This window comes from Aythya fuligula, chromosome 4 (genome assembly GCF_009819795.1).
Source record: "Aythya fuligula isolate bAytFul2 chromosome 4, bAytFul2.pri, whole genome shotgun sequence".
Classification (NCBI taxonomy): domain Eukaryota; kingdom Metazoa; phylum Chordata; class Aves; order Anseriformes; family Anatidae; genus Aythya; species Aythya fuligula.
In genome coordinates this window covers 50317106-50336651 of record NC_045562.1, presented here as the reverse complement: position 1 = coordinate 50336651, position 19546 = coordinate 50317106, and the positions used below count along the sequence as shown (strand labels likewise).

Here is a 19546-nt window from a genome sequence, read left to right as displayed (position 1 = left end):
ATATACTACATACAGCACAAAAATACATCCAACTATTTTCCACAAGGCATCAAAATTATTTTTATTAGCTATAACTAAGAAAAGTGTCTCTTTCAGCTCTTCTGAGCATGTTAGTACTGTTCTTACCTGATAATCAGCCATAACTTAGACAAATCATTCCTTCTGAAATCTTTCATGCAGTTCTTTAGAATGATATAAAATGCAAAATTTAGGAGTCATCTGAAGAAATGCATCCAACATTTGGTAGGGAATAAAAAGAGTGAATTTGTGAATTTACTTGAACTATTTAAAGATTACTGATGCTTGTGAGTATAGATTTTCTTTAATCTGCCTTGGTTTATTATTGTCTCTTCACACCACCACTGCTACTTTATAAAATACAACCTATATTTACCCCAATAGATAAAATATATTCTAAGGTCGGAACAGACATGATCTAATGATAATGTTCAAAATGTATAATTAAAACCAAACCAAGTTTTATCTTATGCTGCAGAGCTTGAGTAGGCTTTGCATAATTTTTAAAGTTAAGGTAGCTTTGCTGAGGGGTGGGTAGAAGGGGAAAACTCATTGCTTGCTTGAAACAACCTTTGATCACTGTTATTGTTCAACACTGAAAATGCCTGGAGATTATAAAACCAAAACCATACTTCAGTTAATAAGGAAAAAAAAATCACATAAAGCATAAAACCTAGATGAAATACCTTAAAATCATAAAATAGGAGGAGAAATCAGGAGAGGGAGGGGGAAATAGAAGAGGAGGAACTGCTGTAGCAATTCAAAATGAAAGTAATATTTTGGGAAAGATAACTTAGAGTTTACTGAAAATAAAAGTTTAAAGGGACATGTTACCCTATAAAAGCACAACCTTCTAAAACATATAATTACCCATGCACTCAGAGAGAACTTTCCAACCCATCAACTGAAGCTTCACAAGAAACAAATAAACAAAAAAAAATCATTTAAAAATTATTACTTTGGTTTATCATAATTTTTTTTTTTTTTGAACTTATTAGATTCAAAGGTCATGCATCACTTGGCACCAAGGCACTTTGGTACAGACAGATCTGCTCTGTTACAGAAAAATTGCTGCTTCAGTTGTGAAAAGGAAAACAAGGAACCTATGAGGAAATAGCTGATAGACTACAGACTGTCATTATGACCTGCTAAACAGAGCATGTAAAAAACACATCTTTCCCATTGCCTTCAGACCTCCTACAGTTCTTTTCAATCAAACTGAAAATCAATTTAGCAAAACAGCCATCATTAAAGGACTTTTTGGCCCAAGAATTTTTCAAAATACTTTTTGTTTGTTTGTTTAAGGCCAGGAAATAGATTTATTTCATTCCAGGGTTTGCATAATGGCAAAAGTGTGTATTAGAGCCAAATAGTCCCTCACAAGCCATTTGTGTACAACATAAACTACACCTAGTAGTATATGTTGTGCACATATTTCTATATATATGCTGCACATCTGATGTCAATAACTGTCTTCTGCAGAAGACAGCAAAAGAAGCTGTAGCATCTGATGAATCTGCTGCAAGTCCACTTACAGGCCTCATCCACAAAGCATGAGCCTGGACAAGAAGCTGTGACACTGCTGAGCATAACAGTTTGTTCTCTTAGTCCCAGAGGTGCTCAAGCAAACCTCCAGTGCAGCAGCAAAGATTGCATCCTTCACATAACGAGACTCCTGGTTGGTGTGATTAAATAACCATTAATATTGGGATGGTTAAGCATCACCTCTGCAACTGATACTATATTCCACATACATTCCAGCACTGGGCAATTCTCTTCTACTCCTTCATCCCTTCCGTTATGTTATGCCATTAACATAAATGACACAAGGGCAACCTAGGCCTCTCCTGGGTTTCTGCTTTTTCTCTCCTCACGTCAGAGAAAACAGCAAGGGCTCAGGAGAGCCAGTCATTGCCAGACGTGTCCCTGTCTCCACCAGCACCTCTTCATCACCAACCATGTGCAGAAAGAGGTGTTCAGCTGTTGGGTCTTGTTCGCAGCTCAAGCTGCTGTGCCATCATTTCTCCAAGAAGAAAACAGCTGCTTAGATGCATCTGGTGAGCAGTATTTGTTCTGCAGTCTGCCAGTGAAAACACATGTAATGTCCCAATCCCACATGAACGATCTAATTGAAGACAAAGTGCAGAAGGAATAATTTAGTTAAGAGACATTGAAGTGGGTTTCATACCACAGATGGCAATTACTGCACTGAACATTTTGTGTCTATTAGAGGTCACTTTCCTTATGGTAATAAACATGCCTCTGTCAGCCTACAGATTACCCTTAGTTCATACAAACAACAATTTCTTCATATACAAGATGACACATATGCCTCATAAGAGAGAAGACGTTGCAGAAAGTGTTATGAGGTGAAATTAAACATCGCCTGTTCAAAAATTCAGCACAGCTCCAATCTTAGCCTCGTGGGCAGAGAAGAAACTTTGCAGAGTCTTAGTTTGCATACAGCTTCTACACAGTAGAGAGTGCAAAGAGTATCACCAAACCTCACACAGAGGAGCCACGACCTGTGAGTTTCATTTCAGCTACTGACAATGGAGCATTGGCCTGGCATGGCTGGAAAAAGGCAGACAGCACCAATTACACTACAGACTGGGGTCTGAGCTCCCAGCAAATCACCAGTCCTCTCAGACAAGGCCTAAAACCATCCCTCATGGATGATTTAAATGCTTGCTCTCCCCCATGCCTCCTATTCCCCATGTCCATGTTCTGTTTTTCAGTCCAGAGTTAAATGTTTCTTTTCAGGTTCAGATATGAAATTTTACTGGCTTCCTTAAACAGGAACTGGAACAATCACAACAACTCTAAACAACCTGCCCTGCTTGCATCCACGTGCCCAGCAGTTTGGCATTGATGCAATGTTCAGTCCCAACACAGCTGAGGAAAAATAAAGCAAGGTTAATCGTTTGGCTTTACAGATGAATAAACAAGGGAAATACATACTGAATACACTGGGCTGGTTTTATATCATATAGCAAAATATTATCACTTTCATATGTCTCCATTATAGCACAAATTCTGTGAGGAAACAAACAGCCCCTTTAGCTATTTTTTTCCAGTAACTTTCAGCTGCTATATCACAACAGATTGAAGATGCATGCATATCAACTTGCACAGACACTGAATACTCCTAAGCTTTCTGCCCCCTAAAACTGTGAATTACTGTTATGTGTCCTATTGCAAATTCTACTTCTGTTTATTATTCATGGTAGTGAATAATGTGCAGCATTACTAACCAAATAACTTTTTCATCCTATTGCCCAAGCAAGTAAACACACATAAACATATCTAACTCTGCGTTAATATTTCCATTGAATTCCAATTCAATATGCCAGGGAAATTGAGTGCAGCTGTTAAGCATTATGTACCTGCTATGTGTGACTTCAGGTTCTATCAAATACTCCTTCCAGCAGCTATTATTATTTTCTATGATGTATTGGGATAGAGAAGCTACCTGCTTCCTAAGGCAAATTCCCTTTGAGCCAACATGCAAATCTGCAGCATGGGGACGGTTTTGTCTGAGACAGCTCTAGCCTGGTCCAGCACAGCCTGTAAAACAGGGGATTCTTCTTCCAGCTCCTCCACTCCCCCACCCCGCTATTTTTAATAAGCTATCAGACCACATTAGCTGTAGCTCTTTTGGTGCTAGCAGTCCCTCTCACTGCTTGTACTGCCCTTTCATGAAAGATTCTCTAGAAATCTCTCCCAAAGCTTTAGCTTCTCAAACCAGCAGGTGATGCAGGTTTTTCTTTTGCTTGCCCTTTCTCTCCTTCTTTTAAGTATGATGCTAGAGATATAATCTGTCTTTAAAGTGAATTATTATTAATTTGTTGTACTGAACTCCAAACTCAAATTCTTATGTCATGATGTTATGAATGGAAGCTCTGATTTAAATCATCCTTTCCTAGTATTATTCAGCTCTCTCTCAATTCTTCTCTGCATTTCACTAGAAGAACAATGACATCTTATTTCTTCTGAGACATCTGTTCTGTTATCGTGACATTGCCTCAAAATAAATGACAGCAGAATTTCATCTAGTGTGTTGAAAGCAACAATGGGCTGCATACCCTTCAAAAAATATTAGCTAAGAGGAGCAACATGCTTTCAATGATAGATACCTTTACACAGATCTCCCTCCCTTCTGATGTTCAGACACAAACCCATCTGTCATCATTAAGAGCAGATCTTCATTCATTTCAAGGCAGAGGTACTGAGCATGCCTTGACAAGCAAAAGAAAGGCTGGCTTACAGCACTGAAAAATTTTGGTTTACTGAGACCATGTTTTCGTACTGCTGCAGCAACACTAGGCACCAGTATAACTGCAAAGGGGAAGGTGGATCTTTGCCTTCAAGGTAAAGACTTATTTCACCCTTTCTTACATGCATAAATTCTGCTATAACATACATGTAAATACTGTGGGACAGTCATTCATCTCCAACCAATTCACCAATGTGAATCAACCCATGCAACGCTGGATTTACTAGTCATTCACTCATGCAATATCCATGGAAGTCAATCTAATGAATCCTAAGGCTGGAATAAAAGAAAAGCTGTATTTAAATGCAGAACATTGTTTTAAATTACAATCTTAGACTGTAAATTTCATTATAAACTTTCCTTCATGACACCCTATAATGGCAATAAATTTGAGAGTGTTACTAAAGAAATTTGCTAGCCAAATCTTTTAGTACAGTGAAATTTCACTGTTTTGTGTAATTTTTATTTTTTTTGTGTGTGTGTTGTCATGATCTGGGGCTATGCATTTCTGGTTTTCTTCCAAACACTCTCACGGATTTGATTAAAGAGTCTGTTATCAGGTCCTTTTCAGGACTTGCCAACTTGCCCTCATGGCAACAGGCAGCCTGCTCATGCTGATAATTAATCTATTGTCATCACCTGTGTTTCTAAACAACTCCAGCCAAAAAATAAAATAAAAAAATTCATTCATTCAGAATGATGCAAAGCAACGTCATCTAAAAAGCTACTTTTTATCTCACTCTACAGAAAACACAAAGCAACTTACAAAACATCTTTTTATCAAGAGATAGAATAGCTTTGAAAAAAAAAAAAAAAAAGGGTGCCTTTTTTTCTATGTATCAATACCACAAGATTTAGCAGTAGGTATATTTTTTTAAAAAAATAATAAAAAATAAAAACACTGGAGTAAAAAATTGGGAACTTTCTTTATATTTTTGAAACCACAAGATTTGCAAAATTTTTACAAAAATAAATTAGCCAAACATTTGTCATTTCTTCTACCTCCAAAAATCAGAAACAAAAATGTTTCCCTTTCAAACTCTGAGCATCATTTTTCAGGATTCACAGGTAAATGATTATACTCCTACATTCACAGCTATTAGGAGGAGGTAGGGGTACATTGCAGATACCAGTTCAGGCTGCTGCAGGTCATACTAGACTCCCTTTACAGGAGCAAAGACACCTGATGGGCAACCAGCACAGCTCATAATCACAGGAGATGCTAGCACTGCTAGGAGCATTTGTTCACCTCAGAAGGAAAAAGGAGCCAAACACCATAACCACACTCTGCTGTCCTGGGGAAACCACACTCATGTCTGTATTCACAGGGGAAGCAGTCCCAAAGAAGAGAAAGATGCCTGACTGGTGGAAGAAAAATGCTTTCTTCAGTTTGGGACCTTTCACTCTTTTCTTCTAGGCCTTCCAAAACGGTTGACTCACGTGTTTGAAGAAACAAAAAGAATCTTCCCACACCAGTCACAGAGCTGTGCAGCAAAGGGAATTGCTGCATAGATCTAATATAGATTTAATGTAATTAATTATATTCAGATTATATTCAGACACACACACAAAAAAAAAAAAAAAAAAAAAAAAAAAAAAAAAGCGAGGATCTGCAACCTGGCTAGTCCTAAGCTGATGACAAACAACCACTGCATTACTCTAGTTCAAATAAAAAGTACTTTTTGATTTTTTAATGGTGGTCTCTTCCCCAGACAGAGCATCCCCTGCATTGTTTAACCTGTCAGCCATGGGCAACGCTGCAGTAGCAGCACATATTGCTAAGTCTCTGCTGCGTGTATTGCATTTCAGAAATATTTATTCATATTGAGACAGACTTTTCTCCAGCTTAAATGTTGAAACCTGCATTTATGCTGCCCATCAGTTTCACTGCACCCTCCTGTCCTGGCATGAGTGCTTATCCCCAAACCTGGCTCCTCCTGCTCTTGCAGGACTCTTCTCTGACCAAATCACTGCTTCTTACTACTCTACTTAATGTAAAAATATTGGAAACAACATAGCACTACTGGATGATAGGGATGATAAATCAGTGGGTGAGCAGCACATTTAGTCCATTCGTAACTTGAAGCTCAATTCAGCCTGGCTTTATTTCTCTGGTATTTAGCTGGGCACAGGAGGGAAAATCTCCATAACATATTGCTCCATACCTGTACCAGAAGGCACTTCCCAGCTCTACAGCTGTTGGATTTGTAACCTTTGTGCTACATCTATAGATGGACTAACACCTATGAAATGTTATATGTATAAGGAAATGCAATCTCACTACTGCTTTATTCACACATTTGTTATACATATTGTGGCTCATCAGCCAACACAAGTTTTTATAATTTACTATCATTTGATGAAGAATACCCATGACTGAGTTCTCAGTAGTAATTTCTAACATGCGGCCATAACTGAAGAAGTTTAAGACAAAAGCAGGTGCGCTCTTAGAACTACAGTGGTGTTTTGAAAATGGTATTTTTGGTTTATACCTAGGAGCAGTTACAGGTTTTCTGTTTTACCTGCAGTAGTAAAGGTCTATATAAATCACATCCCATAAGTTTTATTTAGTGTCAAGCACAAAATGGAGCCTGATAAAATGAAGTAGTAAATTGGTAGCTAATAAATAGGACAAATGGAAATGGAAAACTGAAACCTATAAGCTATTTTAAAGACCTACAAGAAATGGGAAAAAACCCTAGCGCCTTCTCAGGTGTAATTCAGAGAAAGTCTTCCATTAACACAAATGTCCTCACAAACAACATAGGACAAGCCACCTCCACCCTGAAAAGAAGTGCTCCCCTTGCCACTGAGGAGACATGTATTGAATTCCCCCAGCTAGATCTCCTCCCTCTCTTTGCCCCCATAGTCTTTATACAGAGAAAGCGCAGCTCTGTGTGGAGCAGCTATTCATGAACTCGGACTGAATTAGCAAGTAATACCCAATAATTGATTTCATAGACTCATAGAGCTTTTGGAGATTTTAACCTCCCATTTCAGCCAACAAATTCTTATTCTGTTTATACTTTTTTTGTTTGCTTGCTTGTTTTTTAATGTAAAAATAAATGAGGAAATGAAGTGGGGAAACACTTCAGGTGAAATGAGTCCTATAGAGAGTATTTAAAGAACAACAACAACAACAACAAAGTATTTGATATGGCCTCAGCTGTAAATATGCAACCAGTAATAAAGTACACATGCATTCTGGTGGACTCACAACTGGCTTCATGGGCCTGATTTTAAATACAATCTTTAGATGTGGTAATTGATCACAGCTTTCAAGCACAGCACTCCGCAGAACTGAATCATAGGAATTTTGTAGAGCAAAGCCCAGTAGGCCTTATTCAAAGACCTCTTAATTCAAGCATATTATGGATCAGACTCAGATTACTGAAAATATTTGTCACCTATTTAATTATCTTAATATTGTTAAGATAATATTTAACTACATTAATACCATCTAAAGAATTAAAAAACAATAACAACTGGACAATCCAACAAGAAGAGTAACAAATGTTTAATTTTAAAGGTGAAGGACACTGTAAAGCATGTATTACATATTTTCAATGCAATATATCATCTCTTGCTTTCTTGGTATGAATTGGGTTTGGATTATTTTCTTCTCTTCTCTCTAATGAACTATGTTCTCTCTATTAATTTGAGCAAGACCTCCCTTCTCTCCTATCAGAAGTAGGAACATCTTCTAATGCTTTGGAGTTATTACTCTGCTATTGTCAACACAATCTACATCAAAATTCCATTTCTTAATATAATAGCCTTTAATATATAAATTTGTATTAAAAAAAAAAAATCAATTCAAATCATAGCTCATCTGTGGTGTGTAAAAATAATGCCTCAAACATGCTGAGATACAGAAATTATGTAAAAATAAATGTTGTGGCAGAGATTAAGACCAAAGTACCTTTGATAGAGAAGAATTTCAAATAAATTTATAAACACTCTAAGAATCCCTTCTATAGCACAAGCATAGGCAGTTTTTAAGGAGTATTTCCTTCTTTACTTGATTTTGCAAGGTGAGAGGCAGGGGAGATCTGAAAAGCAATATCCACAAGGAACCTCATATATTTGCCATCACAGCTTTCTCCTTTCACAAACCATAGAAGTTCTCACCTGATAACCTGATAGTTGTACAGATAGCACAAAATTGGCCAACCAAAAACAAGACCTTTCATCATGTGAAAAACATTTACTAAAATCAAATCCATTTCTCTCTAACACTAATGAAATAAATTATATTAACAAATAAATAAATAAATTTTTACTTTGTTGCAGATTTCCAGATTGCATACTATTAATTTCTAACATGTTAAGAACAATTATCATTGAGGGAGAAAATTATAAGTTCTTATCTGCTCAATCTGCTTATCTTCACTCTCATTGGATTTATATTGATAATGATCAGTGACATCACTGAAGAAACGTTGCAACCAAAATCAGAGAAGCTGGAAGACACGAAAGAAATCCCTACCTTTTATATACAATAGAAGTTCCAGGTGGGTAAATAAAAGCTATAGGGAGGCAGTAAATATTTACCAGAAAGAGAGACTGACAAACACACCTAGATGTGTAATAGGGTGAGTAAAGGCACTCTAAGAGTAAAGAACTGTCCTGCCATAAACCATCCAAAAGCTGCTGAACTGATGCTTGGATGCTGGGACAACTTTGATAAAGGCACACAAGGTAAAAATGGAGAAAGAATAAAACCTATCAGTTTGTGGGGGCTGATGTTTGTCAGAGACATCTCCTTTGCTAACAAGGCTCATGGCAGCTCTGTGCTGCACAAGACAGAAGATTGGCTTCAACCTTCTCAGGTGTTTGGGGATATCAGCATCAACAGCAACCCTGCCTTGAGTAATTCACTAAGGCAATCACAAACCATGTTTTCAGTAATCTCAGCACAGGTGAAGTGTTTTCTGAGAATAGTGCTTTAAAAGAAATGCTTTAAAGGTATTTTTTCTTAACGCTCACTCCTCTATAAATCTCACTTAAAAGAAAAATTTCATTCTTCTCAAATATTGTTGGCCTAATTTAGAAGTAGTGGCAAGAACAAATTACAGTCTAGAAAACATTTTTTTAATTATTATTTTATATAAAAATATTTTAATTTATATATAAAAAGTGCCTATCACCATAACAATAAACACTCTTTGGAACCACTCTGGTGGCAAGGGCAAGAATAGGAGTTGGCCTGTTAGTACCTCAGCACTTCTATTTCCAACTAATTAAAAACAAAACAAAACAACAACAACAACAAAAGCCACAGGATTTTGCTGCCAGCCTGGCTGGTGTTTAATATTGCTACTCCATCAGGGTAGGAGGGAGACCTATTGTGAATGGCAACAATTTGCACTGTGAGTCCTTGAGGAGAATGAAGTATCAAATGGCAGATGAATTACTCTATAAAATATAAGAGTACATTGCTCTATTTAGCATATTTGCTTTAGTACCAACATTTGTGATCCCATAACTGTCAGGCCAAAACACCCTCATGTAATTTTCTAATAAAAAAGAAAGAGACAAAATGTGTGGAAACTAGAGGGTATAATTTATAAAGCCATTAACAAGGTGACATTACTATGTAATGGCATTGGTAATAGAATCCCACCTTAAAACACAGGTCTGATCACTTTCTGAAACTGAGAAACAGACACGAGAATGCAAATACTACACATACATACATGTACTTAGGATGATGTATTTTTTTTGGATTATGAATGCAAACAGACGTCATCTTTCAGGGAGGAATCTAGAAACATCAGAAGCATTGGAGCTACCAGGAGCCTAAATCAAGAGTCAAAAGCATAGACAAATATAACGTAACTGAAAACCCACTCAGCAATTAAACCTACAGCAGAGAGGTTTACACAGGAGCAATCTACACAGCAGTAACCACTTGGGACTTCAAGCAAAATGGTTGAAAGAGTACAAAACCTCTGGCTCAAGAAACCAGGGCTCTGTGGCACAAAATATATTATAGGCTATGTCCAAATATATTTAATCAGGGGACCAGATCCTCTGCAAAACACAAATCCATTCAAGTTTTTGGTTGTGAGGAGGTTTTCTTGCTTGTTTGGTTGGTTTTGTTTTTATAGAAAGTCCCAATTATTTGTATTTAGTTTTGCAAAATGGTGTATTTTGCACAGATGAGGTGTCAAATTTTTCATGTTCATGAAAAAATACCAAGGACCAATTTTCCAAAAATGCGTGAGCAGAAATAGGCTTAGCCCAACAAGATAGTGATACAGAGTATTTGTATCTTCCAAAAAAGATACATATAGTCTTTTACATGACCATGATTTCCATAAATCACACAGAAAAGTTTACGGTCTCAGAAGATAAGTTACTTGCAAAGGGTAAGCTGACATCTCCCATGCATCATGGCACAGACAGAAGAAATTGGTGAGTTTCAGAGCCCTTGCCACTTCTCAGGCCTGCCTCTTTACCTATCTGATGATCAGATGTGTGCTGTTGATGTCCCTTTCAGCACAGCCTCTCTAAAACCACCTCTGAGGGTATGGCAGGAGTTGGCAAATGAGGCATTTTTCATAATCTTTAGGTAGATGGATTTGTAAACTATGTAAGACAGGGTGATCAAGTGGTTTTATTGGGAGTATAAATCATGAGATCCATGTTCTGCTTCCAGCCTTGTTAGTAACATGTTTGTGTAAATGAAAAGCAAGTCTCCTGTGGAAATCTGTAGTTTGGGGGGTTTATTAGGTGGTGTGGGGTGTTTTATATTTGTCCTCAGGTTTTGATGATAAACTTTTCTACAGAAGAAAGACCATCTCTCTGTTTCAATTTCTATTTTGTAGCTAACAAACTACCCTACAAGAGATATTTCAGTACCTCAAAAAATATTTCTGAATAAATGCTTTTGAAAATTTTCTAGTCAGACATTTGGCAAATGGGGCGAGAAATAAATTGTCAGACTATTTGCTAAGAATTATTTCATTGACCCCAGTTAGAACCCTTGAAATACAGTTGACTACTGGCCTACTTGCATTACAAACCCTTCAAATATTGAGTCTCTCACTGAAAGAAATAAATGAAACAGCTATAAAATAGTTATAAAAAATAGGTGTTAAAAAAAAAAAAAAAAAAAAAAAAAAAAAAAAAAAGCTCTAAAATTAGCCTTTTTATAGGAGGAATTGGGATTCAAGGGTGGTGGATCATCTTTTTTTTATTTTTTAAATTATTTCTTCACTTGAGACTGCTAATTCTATTGTTAGTACAATTAATCCTGCGTCTTCTTTATACAGAGTACAGATCTAATCCATTTGCAGAAAATTACTAAAATACCATCAAATTCCAAGATCTCTCTGGGATGTTAGGTAGTGTTAAACCTAAATTGGCACAAGACATCCGTCAGCCAGATTTTCAAAAGGGCTGAGGAAAAATTGTAGTTTTTCACTGTCTGCCTTTGAATCCAAGGAACGGCAAGTTCCACTGAAACACTGTATGATGAGCCAAAGGATTTTAGCAACCAAAACATTTCCTAAGTAAAATGCTTTTAAAAATATTAATGCTAAGTGATAATTTAACTCAGATTCTAGGAAGTTTAAAAATACACAGCTATCATCCAAATATGGGCAACTTGTATGCATTAATGCCTCCTAAAGATTTCTCAGTGTTACCTGGGAGCCCCCTGCTGGGGCTCTGCAGTTAGAAAACAAGCAAAGTTTTGTTTTGAAGGTGTGTCACAGATGTTTTGGTAATATTTAATTACTCTACATATGGTATATTATCATCCTTGGAGTCACTGAATGCTTAATTTCTCACAAGCAAATCACTACATAGGATAAAAATAAATAATTCTGTCCTGAATAGAAAATGTATTTTCTCAGTATTAGTTAAATAATTCAAATGTTTAAAAATAGTCCTAATTGTAGGAAAGGCACGAAGATTCAAATGGATGGCCTATGTTGTGGATATAAAGGATCCAAACCTGCAGATGGTCTGTGTGGCTGTCACTATAGGTGCCATAAACAGAACTATGTAACTATGTTTGTTCAGTTTGATTAACAAGAATAAAAAATACAAATTAGGAAAACAAATCACTAAACAATAACCTGAATAATATAATATAATATAATATAATATAATATAATATAATATAATATAATATAAATGACTGCATAAGAAGAAAATGCCATAATATATCTTCATCTGTTTTGGAAGAGTAGTCTTTTTATCACACCACCTGATTTAACTGCAAACAGAAAACATGTAAGTTTTCAGGGAAGTTTTCAGGCATGCAAACTCCTTTTTAAGGACAAACAGAAGCAACAGAGCTAAGTACTGAAAATTGTATTGAACTCACAGATCCACCAGTATTTTCTTTCCAAGCAAAACTCTTATAAAAAGTTTCAACCCATAGTGCAGCCACCTTGGTTCCAACAAGTACTGCTGGGCAGAGCACTGTGAACTTAAACTACATGTGATTATAAACACCGTATTTTCCTGAAGTATTTTTCACTACAGCATCTCACTCTTCTGCTTATGAGCAGTGCAGTCTTAAAGCTTAGTTTCTGGACTCATCTTTGAGGATCTTTTTTAGGTCTCTCTGTAAGCTGAGGATTAAGATCTCAGTGGTGGAGTGGTTGTTTTATCAGAAGAGTTTTCTTAATGTCAGTGGGAGTTTCTATCTTTTATAAGCAATGAGCTGATAGCTTTTTGATATGTATATGAGCTTTCATTCACCAATGATCTTTTATCCCATTTCTAATTCCTTTTTCCATTATTTTTCAATGGCAAAATGTCAGGCTTATTTTTAAGATGTCATGAAAATATCAAAGTACATTCTTGAAATAACTCAAAGGCCTGCATGCACACAAGTAAAGCTGCCTGAACACAGCATAATGCTGTCCATGAATTTCCACTTACATGCAGAATAACTCTATCTTCTGCCATACTCAGTCACCTATATAAATCTTTTTAATCAGTATAAGTACTATTTACCAAATTGAACAGCTACTAGCATGTTTAAAGAGACAGCTCTGGCCATGGGAAAAGGAGCTAAATGACAACAGAAAAAAACTTACCATAGTTATTCCCACCATTGCCAAGCATACACTTGTTTTAATGCAATAAGTAAAAAATTAGATGTAAATATTCGTCCTTCCAAAGGAGTCTTAAATTATACCCAGGAAAAATGTGTTAAACTAGTAGAATCTTCAACATATAAAGTTTCAAATACAACATTTCCAAACCAGTTTTCAGATCCTTTTCTGGAAGGGTTCCCAGCTCCTTCCTTCAGTACAAAAATAAGGTGTCCATTCAACCATTCTGTGAAACCACTGGGTAATGGGTTTAGAATTTGAGCACAGTGTAATAACTCCTTATAATGAACCATTTGCAGCCCATAAGAGAAGGCAAGAAGCAGCAAGAAACATTAAGCCTGTTCAACCAGAGAGCTCATGATCTCTCAGATGATTCTGAAACAGGAGAAAAGAAGAAGGGTGAGCTAAAGTGAGAGGAAAATTGTTCTCTATCAGTTACATATTCTATTTCCATCTTAATCTTCTGGTTGTATGAGAGGAATTTGTTTGCTTATTCCTGGCTTATATAAGCCATACAGCTCTTTGAGAAAACACAGTTCATGACACCACTGAGCAGCCATCAGAACTGTAGATTATTAGAGCACCTTTTCTTTAAGCTTAACTGAACACTGACTCTTAGCAATAACAGGTGATTCAGCTACTAAACAGAATGAGAATAATAGGAAAAAAAAAGTATACAGGACGGAAAGCGGAAGGCTGAGAGTTTCAAAGCAATATGGCTTGGCATAATGTCTTTCATATTTTCCTACATTTTTATTAGTTATCTTTATGAAAGAAAGCCCATGTGATTTATTATGTCTTCCCTCATTAAAACATTTCAGAGAAGAACTGCTGAACCATGAAATTCAGAAGAAAATACAATACAGTAGGTGAGCAGCAGTGTCTCACTTTGTATTTCTCTCTTGTCCCAGAAGAACAAACAAGTGAAATCATCCAAACACCTCTTGGGGCTTCAAGCAGCCAGGCAACACAGCTAGGTTATGACAAAACGACACAAAGGGAGAGTTAAACATCACAAACCACCCGATTTTATCTGAAAATTCTATTTAACGAGACAGATAACTTGAGTGGAAAATAATAATCTATTTGTATAAGCTTCAACCTTAAGTCGGTATTTTTACATTATGATAAGAGCATTTTCATCTAAGCATCATCATCTGTCACAAACACAGAAGAAATTATCATGCATGCTACTTCCATCAAATTTAGTTGGGTATTTTTTGAAAGAGAAGTTTTACTGTACTTATTTGTTATATCATCTTCTCTATTATGGAATAACAAACAACCTATTGGAGGTAGAGGCCAATTTGGGCAAAGACAAGGATCATAAAGGGCATGGCTGAATATTTGGGAAGAAAAAAAAAGAGAGAGATTTTTGCTTATTCTGTCTTCATGAGCATTATATAAATGTAGGTACAGTATCTTTTCATAGAGTCTATCGTAGCATGCTCTTAAAGCTAAATATGAAAGAAATAAGCACAACAATATATTTGGGCTGTGAAGAACTGTATGTCAACTATTTGTAGAAAACAAATTCAGATTTGTAGCAAGGAAAGAATGAAAACCTGAGGAATCTAAGCCTGCAGTATATTAAACTTCAGTTGAGGCAGGAGACAAAAAGGTTACAAGAAGGCCTGATATAGGTCAACAGCAGAGCCTGAGCCAGGAAATTCTCATGAACATCATCTGTCTTGATGTAAACAATTGTACTCATTCAGCTTCTGGCTTCATTTCGTAAAATGTGCTCATTTTGGTTTTTTCATCAAGACTTTGACTCTCTGCCAGAAGAGCCAATAGCTAATACATTCTCATACTCCTATAACATCCAGCTTGCTCACATTTCATGGATGCACAAAATCTTGATGAATGTTATCACCATTCAGAACATAGCTAAACTTCATGATTTTAGTGAAAAATCAAGTATGCAGGTACCTTAAATGCAGCTCTATGGTCAAAATGAACATGTGAAAAGGTACCATGAGATTCCATTCATTCCTCTTCTTGGAATTCAGATGGGTATAGTTTTAATTACTATTGAAGTTGCTATTAAGTATTCAGTGGAACCTCTTACTCTCCTACTTTAACAAGTCCTATATTGCCATCTGTTTGGAAATGGTTCTCTTTCAAAACAAGGAGAAATCAGAATAGATAACTTAGATGACCAGGCACTCTCAATACGAAACTGTTAAAAGCAATGTGCACAGTTTGGAATAGGGAAAAAAAAAAATATATATATATATATATATATTCAGGTAAAATAAGATTGTCCTAGATACATTGGGATGAGCATTTATATATTATCTATAAGGCATAACACATTTGTTTATATTATGAGTTATGTTTTTAGCTTCTGAAACAAAAGTTTTTTAATACGCCCATGTTCTCTGTTTATGAGGGATGTTTGGTTTCCAGAGCAGCAGTGATAGATTATGTGCATTCAAGATGCTGCACAACTATTTGTTAGCCTTCTGGATCCCTGTTGTAAGCAGCATTCAGTGAATATAAGAAACAATGACACTTAGTGTTCTAAGAGTAAAAATTAATTTATTTTTTTTTTATTATAACTGAAGTCTAAAAACAAGTAAAACAAGACAAAGCTTCAACATTGGAGCAAGTCATTCTTCTCCCCCAGTTCTGCACTAAAATATAAAGGTTATATATATATATATATATATTTGTAAAGCTCTGTAAAATATCTATCACTACTAAAAGACAAAAATAATAACACCCTCCCCCCAAACACACAATATATTCAAATACATAATATCCACAACTACCAATTAAAAGTTATCGGTATCTTTACCCTGAAAAACCTCCTCACTGAAAACAATATCTCACTGGCACAAATCTGATTTTTCCAGCAATGTGAAAACTCAAGGGAAATTTACACATGACTCATTGGTGTTGGCAGTCAGGAGAAGCTAATGCTATAACGAGAAGCTACGCACTGTCTGGGGCTTGTTAACCTGCTCCATTTTATGCAAGTCCATCCAAAGAACTGGGTGAAAAGGACAAGTTCAAATAAATCATGCACACAGAGGATCTGCTCACATAAGTACATGTATATTCTTCTAATCCACATTGTGCTGATTTAAAATGGGCTCTCCTAGTCCACTCCAAGTTACCCATCACCATCACTGCTAGAGATTACAGCCCTCTCATAGATGCTAACTGATTGCTTTAGTGAATACTTCCTAACCTATTTCAGACACTATGAGCTAGTTACTGTCTTATCCAATTTAACCACAAGTCAGCAAAAAGAGATTCACAGAGGCTATTCAAGGTGTTTTCACTTTAGTAGCTCCGCTAGTAGATCAGAATGGATTTTAATTTCCAGGAAAGGGAGCTAAAAGTAATTAGAAAATATTAAATTCTTCATCTAATACTGCTGCAGCCAGGAAAAGGACATATGTCTGCTTAAGAATGACAGAGAATTTTGTTTCACCCAGCAAAAGAGATTTTGCATAGGAGGTATGCTTATTGTCCAGAAAGGGGCAAAACACACCATAGGGAGATGTGCTGTGTAAGCCAAAGGACAATACTATCCCAAGGACAAATGTGTAGACAGCAGCCATAAATAAACTCAGGCTAGTCATCACAAAAACATGTTTCCTAAAAACCTCACTATGTGATAGTTTATCCCACTATTCCCAATGTTTACCCCACATATTCCCAAGTACTTTGAGACACATGTTGGACCGTTTATTAAAGAAATACCATGAGGTGGTGTTTGCAGTAGAAAGAACAGTGACCCAGGCACCCTTTCCTTCCCCTTGTGTGACAAATCTTGTTTAATTAAAATGGTTGTCAGGGTACAATTCTTGTTCCTATGTTTGTTATACCTGACCTAACAACATAATTCATAAAGACAAATAAAGCGTAAGAAATACAAAAAAGCAATACCATAATAAGAGATACACCCCACTGTCCTAAATTTACTTGAAAGTTATTGTTAATTTATGCTCATTCAAAAGGGTTATGAATTAATAAGATTCTGTAGCTAGAAATTTCTTTGATATAATACATGCCTTGCACTGATTCATTATCACAGAATAAGTCTTGGGCCAAATGCAATCAAAACATTCATTTCTTTGCTTTGTTTTCCAATTAAGATCCATTGACAGGCCATAGTCATCGATCAGTTTTCCATACAAAAGTCACATCAGCTTTCCTGTCGGGTCAGGGGCCTGAAAGAAGACAATCTAATTTCTCTGTTCACACTTTACATTGCCAGGAGGGTCAACATTTTTGTGAAAGCAAAGATCTCCTCATTAAGCTCCTAGCACAAGGTTTTAATTTTACTTTCACTTCTCCAATGAAATTAGTCACCACACACGGTAGATTAACTGCTGCAGCTCATTTTCTTCAGACGCACTTGAGTTTTCCCCTCAACATATGAATCAAGACATAATTATTCTGCCAGCTTTGCTGGCTGGAGTTATTAGTTTTCACATTCAACTACCTATCTGGTACAAATGGAGTGTGCTTACTATCTGTTCAGGATCACGGAGAGTAAGGATGGGAGACCTAGGGAAATTAACGAATACTAGAGACCTAAGAAGAACTTCAAAAATTGATTACACTTAATATTTAAAAATATTTAAGTGGTCTGTAAAGGCTTGATAATTTAAGCTCTGCTCTATAAATGGTAAAAGCATACCTTGATTAGGTCTTGCAGTCAGTTACAAGCATAAAACAGCACGTCATATTGTAAAGAGCCATTTATTGCTGCTATTACAATCTCTCCTAGTTGATAAATGTTGATAATAGATTTCATAGATAAATTCTTTATAAAAAGTGCAGCCATAAAAGCTAATCACAGAATCTAGTGGAAACTCTCTGCCTTTGCATCAGGGTTTCTCTTGCTCTTTACCTTTCATCTTTTTTCTCCACAGGACCCCAATAAAATATGCCACCCCCACTTTCTGTTGCACTCTCCTGGGTGAGAGTGCAACCATTCTGTGTCCTACCGGTGTTTGGCAAAATCAAAAATGGATTAAGCTTTTCTACTATCAAACAGTTTTCATGCCACCCAAGAAAGCTTGTTATAGCTTATTTCTCTTCATTTAAAAAGACCAGTTGCCTCTGTCTCACTGTCAGAGTAATTTTAGTACTGAAGCTACTGTTCTGGCTAATTTTTCCAGCGCACAGGTAAAACTACAGCCACAAGAAAAGTAGCAGACTCCCCTCTCCTTGAAAATCTGACAGGCCAGGCATCAGAAGAAAGGAAGAAATAATTTCAGTCCTTGTCTCTGTGCATTTCCTCGGCACTTCTGCTTCAGAGTACAGGTTTCAGTTTGAGATGTGCTGGAGTGGTTGAAGTTGATCTGCAGTAGCTATGTGAGATGCTGTACGGGTGTTCCTGAAAAGATACAGAGTACCTATAGGGAAATAACAATCTCTTTTAGTCCCATTCATTCTTTCAAAATCGAGGAAGACCTCCCATGGTTACAAGGATGCAAGATAGCAGTGGGTCAATTTGAAGCATGTTTGCCGCCAGAAACAATACTTTTTTCTTTTCGCCAATCCAAACCATCCACTTTTTACCAGTCATTTTGAGCAAGCAAGGCAAGCAAGGCTTTGAGTAAGAAGGCTTTCTTAAGCCTTCCATTTGCAAACTAGTCTCTTTGCAGAAGATGTCGCCTGGATTTCTCTTCTGTCAACACAAGGGGAAAATCTGAAAATGTGCATGTCTTTCTTTCACGCATACGTATCTTGGTGTCTGGTTTGGTTTCATTCAGGAATAAACAGAAACAATAAAATTTAAACAAAAATCAAGATATCAATCAGCAATGACACCACTACTACCATCTAGCAGATCTCTATTCTCTCCTCAACAGGCAATTCAATCAGTTCAATCTTCCTGTGACTAGGAATTTCAGTAGTAACATGACTCTTCTTGCATTTAGTCAGGTTTAGAAGGGTTGTAGAGAGATACTGAAAAAGTTAAGGATTTAGAACCATTCTTTTTATTAAAACCATATTAAAAACCAGTTATCTAGCTTTACTTTCCTCTCGGACCTTCCTTCATGCTAAGCACTTTCGATCCATCTCTCTCTTTCTTTCTTTTTGGCTTGCAACATACTTGTACTGTCAAACTGAGCTACCTTTTGCAGTAAATTTCAGTTCCAATACTCAAGCACTTTTTATTGAAGTATCTTGTTTGCCCTGG

At 36.4% G+C, this 19546-nt stretch overlaps 1 protein-coding gene across 2 annotated transcripts in view; it reads left to right on the top strand.

Annotated features, from left to right (window-relative positions):
- The window catches only part of GABRB1 (gamma-aminobutyric acid type A receptor subunit beta1), a 127069-nt gene that overhangs the window by 67551 nt on the left and 39972 nt on the right, over window positions 1-19546 (top strand). The gene's annotated exons all lie outside the window — the stretch shown is intronic.